Source organism: Suncus etruscus, chromosome X, assembly GCF_024139225.1.
Source record: "Suncus etruscus isolate mSunEtr1 chromosome X, mSunEtr1.pri.cur, whole genome shotgun sequence".
In the NCBI taxonomy this organism is placed as follows: domain Eukaryota; kingdom Metazoa; phylum Chordata; class Mammalia; order Eulipotyphla; family Soricidae; genus Suncus; species Suncus etruscus.
In genome coordinates, this window is record NC_064868.1 from 91,559,039 (window position 1) to 91,576,182 (window position 17,144).

The window sequence follows — 17,144 nt, forward strand, 5'->3', positions numbered from 1 at the left end:
ACATTTGTCCTTCTCCTCATAAGTGGAACATATACTTTTGGTACTCTATGATACACCTTAACCTGAAAGTCCTTTTATAAAGAGGCAAGAGGGGATAACTGAAATACCATATATACTTGAGTATAAGCCAAACTCAGCTTATACTTGGGACATACAGGTTATTTGATTCTGCACGTGCACACCAAATCAAATGCACGTAGTCTAGTCGTCTTTTTTTCTTTATTCAAACATCTTGATTACATAACTGATTGTTATTAGGTTTCAGTCATGTAAAGAATCCCCCTTTAACCAGTGCAACATTCCCACCACCAATGTCCCAAATCTTCGTCCATCCCACTCCACCCCCACCTGTACTCCAGACAGGCTTTCCAGTTACCTCATTCATTCACATGATTATGGTAGTTCTCTGTGTAGTTATTTCTATAACTGTGCTCACCTCTCTTTGTGGTGAGCTTCATGAAGTGAGCTAGTGTTCCAGCCCTCCTCTCATTGTCTCTGAGGATTGTTACAAAAATGACTTTTATTGGTCCGGCCTAGGGTAGGGGGGCCCAGACCTGGGTCACCCGATCCCCCTCTCCCCCATTCCTTTGGATCTCCAGGTGGGTTCCTGGAAGGAGTTGACGGGGCACCCTGGGTTTTCCCCACTCCCAGGCCGGGCCCCGGACACTGGCCTAGGGTGGGGCTTAGGGGGTGGAGTTAGATCTGGTGGGTGGCAGATAGTTGCTCAGCTATACTCAGGCTGTCACTGGCAATTTCATACCAGTCTACATTTTGCTAACTGCGCGGGGGAACATTTGCTCCTCCCAACCATCAGTACCCCAGATTTACCCTTCTTAACTTCAATAACACATAGTTCTAATCTCTGACCTAAGACATACAGTAGATCTAACAAATCCCAGAACTATTTAGAAGGACACAAATTGAACACATATATCTTTTGAATATTTTATGGGTATTTTTTAACTGATGTAACTCTCTTATATATTCTTCTACCATGATGTTTCTATTCACTTTTCATCTTGTCTTTTCTTTGTAAGCTGCTCAGTAAGGATTGTTGTTGGAACTGTCCCTCAGTTTGATGCCTATGATTGAACTATGTCATGGAAATTGCTGGTCTTATTCCTATTGCCTCCAGATGCACCAATAACACTTCATGGCATTGATACTTGTTTGCATAGACACATTAAAATGGGAAAACACCATACATACAGATAAGTTCTTATCTAATAAATCTCAGTACAATGTACCTTACACCCTGAAAATTGATATAATGACCTGGCACAGGCCTCAGAAGAATGGGCATCCGGAACCAGGCAAGCTATCTACGAAACATCCAAGGTCTTTTATAGCAACAGCTGGAAGCAGTCCTCTACCAGGAAAGACACTACCAAGGGTCTGACATCGACCTCCTAAAAAGAGACTTCCGTTTACACTGAGAAGACTTGACAACAACAATGACCTGCTCTACAGGACATGGTTCTCTCTAGTGCCCCTTAAGTGTGAGGTGAAACGAGAGGATGCTCTGCACCATCCTGACTGCAATATGGGATATGCATACTCCAGGATCTTTAATACAGAAGCATGATACCAACAACAGAGACTATGTGAGGAATGGAGGTGTATTGCCACTACAGACGATGACTTGAATTGGACAAACTAGTTTGCCTGGAGCCTAGAGTCAGTCCTGTGCCAGGAAACTTCAGGGGTAGGGTCTCCTTGTATTTAGACCATAATTTGTCTTTCCATGTCCCTTATGTTTTGGTGGGCCTATGCAAACAAATGCCACTTAAATACCATTTTTTACTATGTTCCCTTGACTCCAATCCTTAAGAAAAACAACCCACTAAAACTTTGAGGTTAACTTAAACTAGTAAGCATGTGCATGGAACTAGAGAAATGTACTTTGCCTTCAATGTTTAAGGAGTTACATAAGTCTAATGTCTTTAGATTATATTGTGTGCTGCTAAGAAATAGTATGTACTACAACTGGGGATTTAAGGGACAAAGTAATTGTATTGTACATGGGTTCAGTTTTGTTTTTCTTAATGTTCTTTGGCTGAAAGTTCAAGGCTGGGATATCATCGATGGGACTACCGAGAATTCTGTTTATGGGTGAGTGGGCTTCCACTGTAACTTTACCCTGTCCTCTTTCTTTGCATCTTTGTTGTCATAATTAAAATAAAAAATAGCATTTAAAAAATGACTTTTATTTTTCTTAAAACCCGTAGATGAGTGAGACTATTCTGTGTCTCTCTCTCTCCCTCTGACTTATTTCACTCAGCAGGATAGATTCCATGTACATACATGTATAGGAAAATTTCATGACTTCATCTCTCCTGACGGTTGCATAATATTCCATTGTGTATATGTACCACATTTTCTTTAGCCATTCGTCTGTTGAAGGGCATCTTGGTTGTTTCCAGAGCCTGGCTATTGTGAATAGTGCTGCAATAAATATAGCTGTGAGGAAGGGGTTTTTGTATTGTGTTATTGTGTTCTTAGGGTATATTCCTAGGAGTGTAATAGCTGGGTCAAATAGGAGCTCAATTTCCAGATTTTGGAGGAATCTCCATATTGCTTTCCATAGAGGTTGGACTAGACGGCATTCCCATCAGCAGTGGATAAGAGTTCCTTTCTCTCCAAATTCCCGCCAGCACTGATTGTTCTCACTCTTTGTGATGTGTGCCAATCTCTGTGGTATGAGGTGGTATCTCATCATTGTTTTGATTTGCATCTCCCTGATGATTTGTGACGAGGAGCATTTTTTCATGTGCCTTTTGGCCATTTGTATTTCCTTTCTATCAAAGTGTATGTTCATTTCTTCTCCCCATTTTTTGATGAGATTAGATGATTTTTATTGTAAAGTTCTGTCAGTGCCCTGTATATTTTGGATGTTAGCCCCATATCTGAAGGGTGTTGGGTGAATAATTTATCCAGTAGGTGGGTGACTCTTGTATCCTGGGCACTATTTCTTTTGAGGTGCAGAAGCTTCTCAGTTTAATGTATTCCCATCTCTTGATCTCTGCTTCTACTTGTTTGGAAAGTGCAGTTTCCTCCTTGAAGATTACTTTAGTCTCAATATCATGGAGTGTTTTACAGACGTGTTGTTCTATATACCTTATGGTATCAGGTATGATATCAAGGTCTTTAATCCATTTGGTTTTTACCTTTGTACATGATGTTAACTGGGGGTCTCTTTTCACTTTTTTGCAAGTGGCTAACCAGTTCTGCCAGCACCACTTGTTGAAGAGATTTTCCCTGCTCCACTTAGGATTTCTTGCTCCTTTGTCAAAAATTAGGTAATTGTATGTCTGGGGAATGTTCTCTGAGAACTCAAACCTATTCCACTGATCTGAGGGTCTGTCTTTATTCCAATACCATGCTGTTTTGATAACAATTGCTTTGTAGTACAGTTTAAAGTTGGGGAAAGTAATGCCTTCCATTTTCCTTTTCCCTAGGAGTGCTTTAGCTATTCGAGAGTGTTTATTGTTCCAGACGAACTTCATAAGTGTTTGATCCATTCTTTGAAGAATGTCATAGGTATGTTTAAGGGGATCGCATTAAATCTGTATAATGCTTTGGGGAGTATTGCCATTTTAATGATGTTAATTCTGCCCATCCATGAGCATGGTATGTGTTTCCATTTCCGTATGTCCTCTCTTATTTCTTGGAGCAGGGCTTTATAGTTTTCTTTGTATAGAGCTTTCACATCTTTGGTCAAGTTGACTCCAAGATATTTGAGTTTGTGTGCCACTAATGTGAATGGGATTGCCTTCCTGACTTCCATCTCTTCCCTGTCATGATTGGTGTATAAAAAGGCTATGGATTTCTGTAGGTTAATTTTGTAGCCTGCCACCTTGCTATATGAATTTATTGTTTCTTGAAGCTTTTTGTAGAGTCTTTAGGGTTTTCTGAGTAGAGTATCATGTCATCTGCAAACAATGAGAGCTTGACTTCTTCCTTTCCTACCTGGATTCCCTTGATATCTTATTCTTGCCTGATTGCTATAGCAAGCACTTCCAGTACTATGTTGAAGAGGAGTGGTGAGAGCAGACAGCCTTGTCTTGTACCAAAGTTTAGAGGAAAGGCTTTTAGTTTTTCTCCATTGATGATAATATTTGCCATTGTCTTGTGGTAGATGGCTTCAACTAGATTGAGAAAGGTTCCTTCCATTCCCATCTTGCTGAGAGTTTTGATCAAGAATGGGTGTTGGACCTCATCAAATGCTTTCTCTGCGTCTATTGATATGATCATGTGATTTCTATTTTTCTTGTTGTTGATGTTGTGTATGATGTTGATAGATTTATGGATGTTAAACCATCCTTGCATTCCTGGAATGAAACCTACTTGGTTGTAGTGTATGATCTTCTTGATGATGCATTGGATCCTATTTGGCAGGATTTTGTTGAAGATCTTTGCATCAGCATTCATCAGGGATATTGGTCTGTAATTTTCTTTTTTGGCAGCGTCTCTGTCTGGTTTTTGTATCAAGGTGATGTTGGCTTCATATGAGTTGTTTGGGAGTATTCCCGTTTTTTCAATAAATGGAAGAGCTTGGCTAGGATTGGTACTAGCTCCTCTTGAAATTTGAGAAAATTCATTAGGAAATCCATCTGGGCCTGGGCTTTTCATTTTGAGTAGATGTTTGATTACAGTTTCAATTTCCTCAGTAGTGATGGGGGTGTTTAGATATGCTACATCCTCCTTACTTAAATGTGAAAGGTTATAAGTGTCCAAGAATTTTTCCATTTCTTCTAGGTTCTCCTGTTTAGTAGCATAAAGTTTCTCAAAGTAGTCTCTGATTACCCTTTGGATCTCTGCAACATCTGTCATGATCTCCCCCTTTTCATTTCTAATACAGGTTATCAGATTTCTCTCTCTCTTTCTTTGTAAGTTTTGCCAGTGGACTAGCATTCTTGTTTATTTTTTCAAAGAACCAACTTCTGCTTTCGGTGATCTTTTGGATTATTTTTTGGTTTTCCACTTCATTGAGTTCTGCCTTCAGCTTTGTTATTTCCTTCTGTCTCCCTATTTTTGGTTCCTTTTTTAGGTCATTTTCTAATTTTTTGAGCTGCTTCATTAAGTTATTCAGGTATGCCCTTTCTTTCTTCCTGATGTGTGCTTGTAGGGCTATAAATTGTCCTCTCAGGACCACTTTTGCTGTGTCCCATACATTCTGGCAGTTTGTGTCTTCATTATCATTTGCTTTCAGGAAAGTTTTGATTTATTTTTTGAGTTCAACTCGGACCCACTGGTTGTTCAGTAGCAGGGTGTTTAATTTCCAATTTTTAAAGTTTTTCTTCTGTGTGGCATTGTACTTCACAACTAATTTCCAAGCCTTGTTGTCAGCAAACTTAGCCTGCAAGATTTCTATCCTCTTGATTTTATGAAGGTATATTTTATGTGTCAGCATGTAGTCAATTCTGGAGAATGACCCATGTACATTGGAAAAGAATGTATATCCATGTTTTTTGAAATGGAGTGTCCTGTATATATCTATTAGTCCTCTTTCTTCCATAACTCTTTTCAGGGCTAGTATGTTTTTGTTGGGTTTCAGTCTGGTTGACCTATCAAGTGTTGCCATGGCCGTGTTGAGGTCTCCCACGATTATTGTGTTATTATTGATTTCTTCTTTCAGATTGGTCAGTAATTGTATTACATAATTTGCTGGTCTTTCATTGTGTGCATATATGTTTAATAGTTTGATTTCTTCCTGTTCCACATATCCCTAGATTAGTACATAGTGTCCATATTTGTACCTTACCACTTTTTTGAGTTTAAAGTTGGTGTCATCAGATATTAGTATGGCCACCCCAGCTTTTTTGAGGGTGTTGTTTGATTGGATGATTTTCCTCCAGCCTTTGATTTTGAGTCTATGTTTTTTCTGACTATTCAGATGTGTTTCTTGTAGGCAGCAGAAGGTTGGATTCATCGTTTTGGTCCATTTTGCCACTCTGTCTTTTAATTGGTGAATTTAGTCCATTGCCATTGAAGGAGATGATTGTCATAGATTTAACGTCATCTTTGTAGAGAAGTTTGCTGTGTTTTTTTGTATCTCTTGCCTTAGAGTAGATCTGTCAGTTTTTCCTTTAAGGCTGCTTTATCATCTGTAAAGTTTCTGAGCTGTTGTTTATCCATGAAGCTATTTATTCTTTCTTCAAACCTGAACGTGAGTCGGGCTAGGTGCAGTATTCTCGGTGAGGCATTCATTTCATTCAGTCTTGTCACAATATCCCACCACTGTCTTATGGCCTTTGGAGTTTCTTGTGACATGTCTGCTTTAAGTCTTTCAAAGGTTTCTCCTTTGAATGTAATTTCCCTTTTTGATCTTGCTGCTTTCAGTATTCTATCTCTACCTACGGGATTTGTCATTGTAATGAGGATGTGTCTTGGGGTGTTTTTCTTTGTTTTTCTTTGTGTTTTTCTTTGTTTTTCTTTGGGTCTCTTTTTGCTGGTACTCTTCAGACATGCAGGATTTGATTGCATGTAGTCTTTAACTCTGGGAGTATCTCTTTGATGATAGCTTTGACAGTTGATAGCTTTGACAGTTGATTCTTCCTAGAGATCTCCTTCCTGGGTTTCTGGGACTCCAATGATTCTTATGTTGTTTCTGTTGAGTTTATCAAAGATTTCTATTTTCATCTGTTTGCATGCCTTGAGTACTTTTTCCATTGCCTGTTCGTTTGTCTTAAGGTTCTTTCCCAATTTCTTGTGTTGTGTTGAGTTTTTTTCTGCATCACATCTTCCAGTACTCTGATTCTCTCCTCAGCTGCTGATACCCTGTTGGCGAGGCTATCCATTGAGGTTTTCAGTTGAGCAACCGTGTTTTTTAGATCTGTTATTTCAGTTTGGAGTTTTCTGATTTCTGTCTTTGTGTTCTGTTCAGATCGATCTATTCTTTTTTTGAGTTCTAGGAACATCTTCCATATTTCTATTTTAAACTCCTTATCTGAGAGGTTAATCAGGTGGTTGGAATTTATTAGTTCATCCGAGCTTTCATCTTCATTCTCTGTGGATGGTGTTTGTCTGCGAGGTTTCCCCACTGTCAAGCTTGTAGTGTGGTTTTTCCTGCGTGTTGTGGTGGGGTTGATTGGTTAGAAAGAGTGCGCGGCCATGAATGGAAGCTGCCTCTAGTTGACAGTTTTGTGGTGGTGTGCTTCATAGGCCTCTGAGGAATTCTTCAGGGATTCAGAAACACAGGCAGATAGGCGCAGGCAGTAGAAGTTTCCCTTGGTGTCCTCAGAGTGAACAAAGACACAGCACGGTGGAGCTCCACAGGCCAGAGACTTCAGCTTATTGGACAGCAACCCCCGCAGCCAGAATGTACTCACTCAGCAGCTTCAAAATGCAGTTTTTTGGGGGTGCACTCCCTAGGCCTCTGAGGAAATCTTCAGGGATTCAGAAACACAGGCAGATAGGCACAGGCAGGAGAAGTTTCCCTTGAACTCCCTCTAGTCATCTTCTGTTGTCTGTTGGAGGGGGCGGTATATCAGCTCAGTCTACAGTTGCTGCTGAGCTGGACAGGTAGGTGGCTGAACTGAACTCTATGCCACTAAACCATTTAACCCACAATATTCTGTGTTTTGTATGAGACTGGCAGCAGTGATGATGATAATGTCTATTCTGATAGCCTCACATCAGATACAGCTGAAGCTCTGGACATACAGATGAAGTAGAATCCAGTTTTGAAGGATTTTACCTTTGGGATTTAGCTTGATTTCCTGTTAAGCTACGGTTCTCTGCACTTTAAAGTTTTAAAGTTATTGTTGCTAGTTTCCAGTTTTTCTTTAGCAATAAATATTGAAAACATTTAAGCTACTGATTCCTCAATTATTGTAATGGTTTTAGGTATATATTTTTATTTTTTAAATTTACCAGTGGCTGCTGATTTTCCACCTTGGCTTATACTTGAGTCACTAAGTTTCTCATTTCTTAGGGTACAATTAGGGGGATCTGCTTATACTTGAGTATATATGATAAGTACCTTAAAATACTTGTGGTTGACAAAGCTAATTGGATGGTGCTTGGAGGTTCTTTAGAGTCTTCTTTTTTTGCTGTTATTTTGTATTTATTTTTATTTTTATTTTGACCAAAATGGATTACATATCTTTCACAGTGATATTTTAGGTACATATTAACATTGAATCAGGGGTTTCCCATCACCAAAGTTGTCCTTCCTTCACCCCCGTACCCAGCTTGCATCCCTAGTCCCTCTCCCTTACCCCCCCCCGGGATGCTAGTATAAGTGGTCCCCTCTGTATCTAGCTTGTAGATTGGGCATTGATTCTTTTGTCATTGGCTTTGGGTTTGGTGTTAAAGTCCGATCATTTTTATTACTACATAGTGATCATACAACTGCTTGGTCTTGGTACCCTCCATTATTTTCCCCTCAATTTGAGAGGTGGAGCAAGATGGTTCAAGTTATGTGATTCCTTTGAAGAGAAGAGAAGCAATAAAATGGGGTAAAAACTCAAGCAAGTCAAGAATGGGTGGAGTCCTTAGAGGCTCTCAACATCAGTTTGAGAGAAGAAAGGGAAAAAGGAAGAGAAACACCACAGCAATACAAAAAGAAAAATCAAACAAAAAGTCCAATGAGCACTACAGCCATAAAGACAAGCACCATGATCCTGAAATAAAAACAAAACGGAGCACAGAAAAAATTGAAAACAACAATGATAACAAAACCAAAGACCAAAAATAAAGTAAATAAAATAAATAAAAAAATAAAAAGAAAATTATTTTGTGTTGCCTTTTTTTCCTCGCATAGGCACAGTAAATATTGGGGAAATTAGAGGGACAATTCTCTTGGCCTAAGAGATCAGGGTTTCTCCGCCCCTGAAGTATACTATCATGGGAATAACTACAGACTCCTTGCATGTTCATTTAGTCTCCCCTAGATCCTTTTGTGGCATATGGAAGACATCTGCTCCGTCATGGGTGATAAAATCAAACCTCTTTTTCTAGAGATCTTGGTATCTGCACAGGACAAGGAATGGAGCTTATGAAGAAGTCTTCTAGAAGAAGTTCTAGAAGTTCTGTTCCTTCACTGTCATTTTAGTTAGTCTTCTGTAGTTGGTGGTCTTGGTCATTGCACTGATCCTAGAATGAAGCCTAGGGTGGCGTCTTTCATTATGTTTCCTGAGGACCCGTTCACTTGCAGTTGTCAGTCAGACCTTTGGAATTAGAGATCTTGATTGTTGTACAGATCATAGGTCAAACCCTAGACTAGGGCTTTTTTATTGGACCCAGGATACGTTCTGTCCAGTCATGGTTGTCACAGTCAGTCATCTGTAGATAGCAATCTTGGCTTTTGCACAGATTAAAGGATTACAAGTCTTCTGATTTTGTCTTATAGTTAGATGGTGAGGTAAGACAACCTAATCTTATATCAAGTTGTTGCCATTTCCTCATTGTTAGGGTTCATATCAAAACTGGCATATGTTGGTGTCAGAGCAGTAATAAGGATGTCCCGGGGGTTTAGTTCCTGGAGCTATTGTGTCGTTTCTATATCTGGGATCCAGGATTCAAGGTTGGACGGTCACTGTCTAATCACCTAGAGTCTAAATTGTTTCCACATGACATATGCTCAAGGTGGGGATGCCCCTGTATTGTAAAAAAAATGTGAGCTCTTATCCCTAGTAGATAAGCACTTGTTTTTATACGTAAAATTTCCCTCCCTTTTATTAGTATGCCTTTGCAGGAAGAAAAGGTGCTACAATATATTGCTGTGCATTTGGGGGTGGGAAGAGAAGAAAAAAACAAGACCAAAAATAAAAAATATATATTAGCATATATAAAGAAGAAAGAGTTTTTGAAATGAAATTTAAAAAGTAATTAAAGGGACAAAGTGATGCAGAAGACTACCTTACATTTGGGGAAATACAGGTTAAGAAATAGTTGTATATAGGTCTTAAGCTTATGAAGGTAATATATGCTTCCCCATTGTCTTTTGAGATTTTCTTGTGGGGTGTGAGATCCAGGGGGCAATTTTCATCACACACCCTGGTCTTCTTGAGATTGAGAAGAGATTTGCGGCATAGAGGTCTTGCATAGAGTTCTTGCAGTGGGGATCTTTTTGGATTTGAGTCTGATATCAAACAACAGTTCATGTTAGGGAGATGTGAAAGGAGGGCCACACAGCATGAGTCAGCAAGAGTGTTGTTTGTCGTTTCTTGCTAGGGACAAGGTGTGGGTCTAAGTGGATGTCTCTTCGCTTGGGTGCTGGAAAATGGCTTATTGGGGTAGGAGGTCGGTCTTGATGCCTAATGGATTAAGAACTGAAGGTAAAGAGTTTTAATAAGGTGGGAAATCAAATTGGGGTTGGAGGGTGAAGTGATAGTTGGGTTTCTGAAGGGGGGAGAGGGGACAGTATATAGAGTCTTCTATTTTGAAATATATTTTAATTAAAAAATTTTCCATTATAACGTATTTAAGCGCCATGATTACAAACATGTGCATAGTTGGGTTTCAGTTATAGAAAAGAACACCCCCCCTTCACCAGTGCAATATTCTTACTACCAATGTCGCCCATCTCCCTCCTCACCCACCCCCTGCCTGTATTCAAGACAGGCATTCTATTTCTCTCACTCACTACCATTGCCAAAATAGTAGTCAGTGTATTTATTTCTCTAGCTGAACTCACCACTCTTTGTGGTAAGATTCATACTGTAGGCCTGTCCATCCACACCTCATCTCTATTGTCTCTGGGTATGATTACAATGTCTTTAATTTTTCTTAAATCCTAAAGATGAGTGAGATTATTCTGTGTCTATTTTTCTTCCTCTGACTTAATTCACTCAGCATAATAGTTTCCATGTTCATCCATGTATAAGAAAATTTCATGACTTAATTTTTATGGATGGCTGCTTAGTATTCCATTGTGTAGATGTACCATAGATCCTTTAGGCACTCATTTGTTGTTGAGCATCTAGGTTGTTTCCAGATTCTGACTATTATAAATAGTGCTGAAACGAATATAGGCATGCAGAAGGCATGCAGAAGGCATTTTTGTATTGAGGTTTTGTGTTTCTAGGGTATATCCCTAGGAGTGGTATAGCTGGATCATATAGGAGCTCAATTTTGAGTTTTTTTGAGGAATCTCCATATTATTTCCCAGAAAGGCTGGATTAGATGGCATTCCCACCAGCAGTGAATGAGAGTTTCTTTCTCCCCACATCCCTCCATGCCAGCACTGATTGTTCTTGTTTTTTTTTGTTTGTTTTTTGTTTGTTTGTTTGTTTGTTTTTTTGTTATATGTTCCAGTTTCTGTGGCCTGAGGTGGTACCTCATTGTTACTTTGATTTGCTTCTCCCTTAGAATTAGTGATGTGGAGCATTTTTTCATGTGACGTTTATCCATTTGTATTTCTTCCTTGAAGCAATGTCTGTTCATTTCTTCTCCTCACTTTTTAGGGGGTTAGAATTTTTCTTGTTATGTTCTGCCAGTGCCTTGTATATCTTAGATATTGGCCCCTTCTCCGATAGGTATTGGCTGATACTTTCTCTCATTTTGTGTGTGGCCTTTTATCCTAGTCACTATTTCCTTTGAATTGCTTCTCAGATTAATCTATATTAATCCATCTTTTATCTCTGCTTCCACTTGTTTGGAGACTGCTGTTTCCTCTTTGAAAATACCTTTAGTCTCAATGGCATGGAGTATTTTACCTACATGTTTGTTTTTTTATATACCTTATAATTCCAGGTCTGATATCAAGGTCTTTAATCCATTTGTGTATGACGTTAGATCAGTGCTTTTCAAATAGTGGGGCGCCCCCCAGGAGGGCGCAAGGCTCCATAAAGGGGGGGTATGTTCAACCTTGGTAAACACTGTCATCACAATCTCTGTATGTTTCTGAAGCTGAGAGTTACTGTGTCCTTCTTCAAACCCCGCTTCAAAAAGCTATGCATTGCAAAACGTGCTCATTGTAGCCATTAATCTAGACATCACATCTGATTAAAAAAATCAGCTCAAATTATTATATATTTTTGTTTTTCAGGTTAAAGTTTATAAATAAACATACTATTTACAGTCATGTGGGGGGGCACAAAATGTTTCCTTCTTCCTAGGGGCACATGACAGAAAATAATTGAGAAGAATTGTGTTAGATGAAGGTTTGAGTTTGCCTTTTTGCATGTAGCTGACCAGTTATACAAACACCACTTGTTGAAGAGGCTTTCCTTGCTCCATTTTACATTTCTTGCCCATTTATCAAAAATTAATTGGTTGTATATCTGGGGGGCATTCTTCGAATACTGAATACTCTCCATTGATCTGATGGTCTGTCTTTATTCCAATACCATGCTGTTTTAATGACTATTGCAATGAAGTACAATTTAATGTTGGGGAAAGTGATGCCTCCCATCTGCTTTTTTTCTAAGAACTTCTTTAGCAATTAATGGATGCTTGTTGTTCCAAATGAATTTCAGGAGTGTTTGATCTACTTCTTTGAAGAACGTAATGGGTATCTTTAGAGAAATTGCATTAAATATGTACAGTGCTTTGAGAAGTATTGCCATTTTAATAATGTTAATCCTCCCAATCCATGAAAAGGGTATGTGTGTCTATTTCCTTGTGTCCTCTTTTATTTCTTGAAGCAGTGTTTTGTAGTTTTCTTTGTATAGGTGCTTCACCTCCATTAAGTTGACTCCAAGGTATTTACATTTCTGTGGCACTAATATGAATGGGGTTGCTTTTTTAAGTTCCATTTTTCTCTATCATTATTGGTGTATAAGAACGTCATTTATTTTTGTGTGTTAATTTTTCAGCCTGCTACTTTGCTATAAGTTGTAGTGTTTCTAGAAGCTCTTTTTGGTAGTCTTTTGTGTTTTTTTAAAATATAGTAGCATGTCATCTGCAAACAATGAGAGCTTGATTTTTTCCTTTCCTATCTGGATGCCCCTGATATATTTTCTTGCCTAATTGCTATTGCAAGTACTTCCAGTACTATATTGAATAGGAGTGGGGAGAAGGGAGAGCTTTGCCTTGTTCCAGATCTTAGGAAAAGGCTTTCTTTTTCTCCATTGAGTATAATACTTACCATTGTCTTGTGGTTGATAGCCTTGATTATATTGATAAAATTTCCTTCAATTCCCATCTTGTTGAGACTTTTTATCATGAATGAGGTTGGACCTTATATAATGGTTTTTTTCTGCATCTATTTATATGATACTATGATTTTTATTTTTCTTTTGTTGATAGGTGTATTATATTTATTGATTTGTGGATGTTAACCACAAATTAATTTAATTCCTGGAATTAAAGCTACCTGGCCATTATGTATGACCTTCTTGATGAGGTGTTGGATCCTATTTCCTAGGATTTTGTTGAGGATCTTTGCATCTCTGTTCATCAGGGATATTGGTTTGTAGTTTATTTTTGCAGCATCTCTGTCTGGTTTTGGTGTCAGGGTGATATTAGCTTCATAGAAACTATTTGGGACTGTTTCTGTTTCTTCAGTTACCTGAAAGAGCTGAAAAGTGTTGATAGCTTGTCCATTGAAATGTTTGAAAGAATTTATTAGTGATTCTATCTGGGCCTTGGCTTTCTTTTGGGGAAGACTTTTTATTACCATTTTAATTTGCTCAATATTGATCATTTGTTTATATTCTAGATCATCCTGATTCAACCATTAAAGATTATAAGAGTCCAAGAGTTTATCCATATCTTACAGGTTCTCTTGTTTTGTGCCATAGAGTTTCTAGAAGTAGTCTCTGATTACCCTTTGAATTTCTGTTGTATATGTAGTTATCGCCTCCTTTTCATTTTTAATTACATTCATTAATTTTTCTCTCTCTTACTTTCTTTGTGAGTTTTGCTAGTGGCTTATTGATCTTATTGATTTTTTCAAAGAACCAACTTTTGCTTTCATTGATCTTTTGCATTGTTCTTTGATTTTCCACTTCATTAATTTCCATTCTAATCTTTGTTAGTTCCTTCTGCCTGCCTATTTTTGGTTCATTTTGTTGATCACTACTTTTCTAAGTTGTCTCATTAAGTTATTTATGCAGGTCCTTATTTCCTCCTGATGTGTGCCTGCAAAGCTATAAATTTTTCTCTTAGTACTATAGATGTGTCCTACAAATTCTGGTAATTTGTATCTTCATTTGAATTTGTTTGCAATAATCTTTTGATTTCCTCTTTGATTTCATCTCTGACCCACTGATTGTTCAGTAGTAATCTTTTTAATTTCCAGGTGTTAAATTTTTCCCCTCTGTATCTGTTTGTAGTTCACTTATAATTTCAGTGCATTGTGATTTGAGAAGGTAGTCTGTGCAATTTCTATCCTCTTGACTTTATGGAGATATGTTTTATGGACCAGCATGTGGTCTATCCTAGAGAATGACTCATGTGCATTGGAGAAGGATATGTATCCAATTTTATAAGGGTGGAGAGCCCTATACATATGCACTAGTCCACTTTATTTCATTTCTATTTTCAGAGCTTTTATATTGTTGGGTTTCAGCCTGGTTGACCTATCAAGGGATGACAGGGTTGAGGTCTCCCACAATTATTGTGTTGCTATTGATGTCTTCTTTTATATTTGTCAACAATTGTATTAAATATTTTGCTAGTCCCTCATTGGGTACATATATGTTTAGGAGTGTGAAATATTCCTGCTGTACATGTAACTCGATTAGTACAAAATGTCCATCTTTGTCCCTTATAACTTTTCTGAGTTTAAAGTTTGTGTCATCTGATATTAATATGGCCACTCCAACTTTTGTATGGGAATTGTTTGCTTGGATGATTTTCCTCCACCTCTAATTTTGAGTCCTTGTTTGCTCTGGTTATTCATATGTGTTTCTTGTAGGCAGAAAAATGTTGGATTCAGCTTTTTGATCATTTTGACACTGTGTTTCTCTTAACGGGTGCATTTAGTTCACTGACCTTGGGAGAAATAATTTTCATGGGATTTAGTGTCATCTTTGTGTAGGAGATTGGTGTGTCTTTTGATCTGTATTGTCTTAAAGTAGACCTTTCAGTTTATCTTTTAAGGCTGGTTTTGAGTATGTAAAGTTTCTTAGCTGTTATTTATCCATGAAGCTATGTATACTTTCTTCAAACCTAAAAGTGAGTCTGGCTGGGTGCAATATCTAGGTGAAGCTTTCATTTCATTGAGTTTTGTTACTATATACCACCACTGCATTCTGTCCTTGAGGGTTTCTTGTGACTGGTCTGTAGTAAGTATTAGGAATGCTCCTTTGAATGTAATTTCCTTTTTTGATCTTTCTGCTTTCAGTGTTCTATCCTTGTATGTGTGATTTGTCATTGTGACTAGAATGTGTTTCGTATCTTTTACTTTGGATCTCTTTTACCTGGTACTCTTCAGGCATGCACTCTTTAGCTCTGGGAGTTTCTCTGCAATGATGTCCTTGACTGTTAATTCTTCCGGGGGGTTTTTCTTACTGGGTCTCTGCAACTTCAACGATTCTTATATTGTTTCTGTTGAGTTTATCAAAGACTTCTAATTTCATATGTTTACATTCTTTGAGGATTTTTCCATTGTCCGATAATTTGTTTTAAGACTCTTTTGTGATCTTTTTTGTTGTATAGAGTTGTTATGCATCTCACTTTCCAGTACATTGACTCTGTCCTCAGCTGCTGTTACTCTGCTGGAGAGGATTTTCAGTGAAGTTTTCATTTCACCTGCCACCTTTTTCAGTCCTGTTTTTTTCAGTTTGGAGTTTTCTAATTTCTATTTTCATATCCTCTTGATTTCTATTTGAGGTTTCTTCAGTTCTATCTATATTTTCTTTGAGTTCTATGAAAACCCTCCATACTTCTTCTCTGAACTCCTTATCTGAAAGACTAAATTGGTGGTTGGTACTTTTTGGGTCATCAGAGCTGCCATGTTCATTTTCTCTGTATGGTTTTGGCCTACATTGTTTCTCCATTGTTGTGTCTGTAGTGTGTTTTTTTCTGCATGTTCCGCTAATAGTAGTGTTCATTGTCTAGGAGATGTGCACGGCTGCAGAATCAAGCAGAATGGCCTGGCTCCTCTTGTTTTATTTTGAAATATTTTAAAGATATCATTCTTAAAATTAAATCAGGTTGTTTACTCAGAATTTTAACTTCCTAGTTATGTATTTATATGAATGTAAGGCTATTGAAAGATTGGGGCATGAAATTTATTCTCAAATTTTATAACACATGTGAAGTGATTGGTAAATACAAATATTATTAAAATTAAATGTTATTTATAGGATATAAAACAAACAAGAGATATTTTGGTAATAATACTCAGAGACAATAAAGACAAAATTAAGAGGTCCAGCCCAGGGTTGAAAGCTCACCAAAAAAACTGATGAGCCTAGGTAGAGTAGAGAAGTGTCTAATAGGACAATGATAGATGGAAAGGAACTGGACAAGTTCTCTGGACAAGAACTTGGTGCTTCAAGTGGAGAAACCAACAGGCAAGATACTCCTCCATATATAATAGTGCAAACCAAAGTGTCAAAAAGGAGAGAGAGATAGCACAGCAGTAGGGCGTTTGCCTTGAAAGCAGTTGTATCAGGAGGGACTGTGGTTAGAATCCCGGCATCTTATATGGTCTCCCGAGTCTGCTAGGAGTGATTTCAGAGTGTAGAGGCAGGAGTAGTAACCCCTGAGAGCCACTGGGTGTGACCCCAAAACAAAAAAGAATAAAAAAGGAGAGAGAGGTAGGTATAGAGAGGTAGAAAGAGAGGTAAAGAGAAGCAATTTGCCTGCCCTAGCGCAACATGGAGTGAGGTGTGGGGGATGGGAGGAAAATGGTAGACATCGGTGATGGTGGTGACAATAAAGGTGCACTAGAGGATGATTTAAATCCAACAATGAACAATTTTGTAACCACAGTGCTTAAATAAATTCATTAACTACTATAAACTTACATTTGAGAGAAGTAGAATGCCTGTCTCGAATACAGGCAGGGGGGCATTGGTGATGGAAATTTTGCACTGGTGAAGAGGAGCGTATTATTTATGATTGAAACCCAACTACAGGGGCCGGAGAGATAGCACAGCGGTAAGGTGCTTGCCTTAGATGCAGAAGGACAGTGGTTTGAATCCCGGCATCCCATATGGTCCCCCGAGCCTGCCAGGAGCTATTTCTGACCATAGAGCCAGGAGTAACCCCTGAGCACTGCCCGGTTCCCAAAAGCCGAGAGA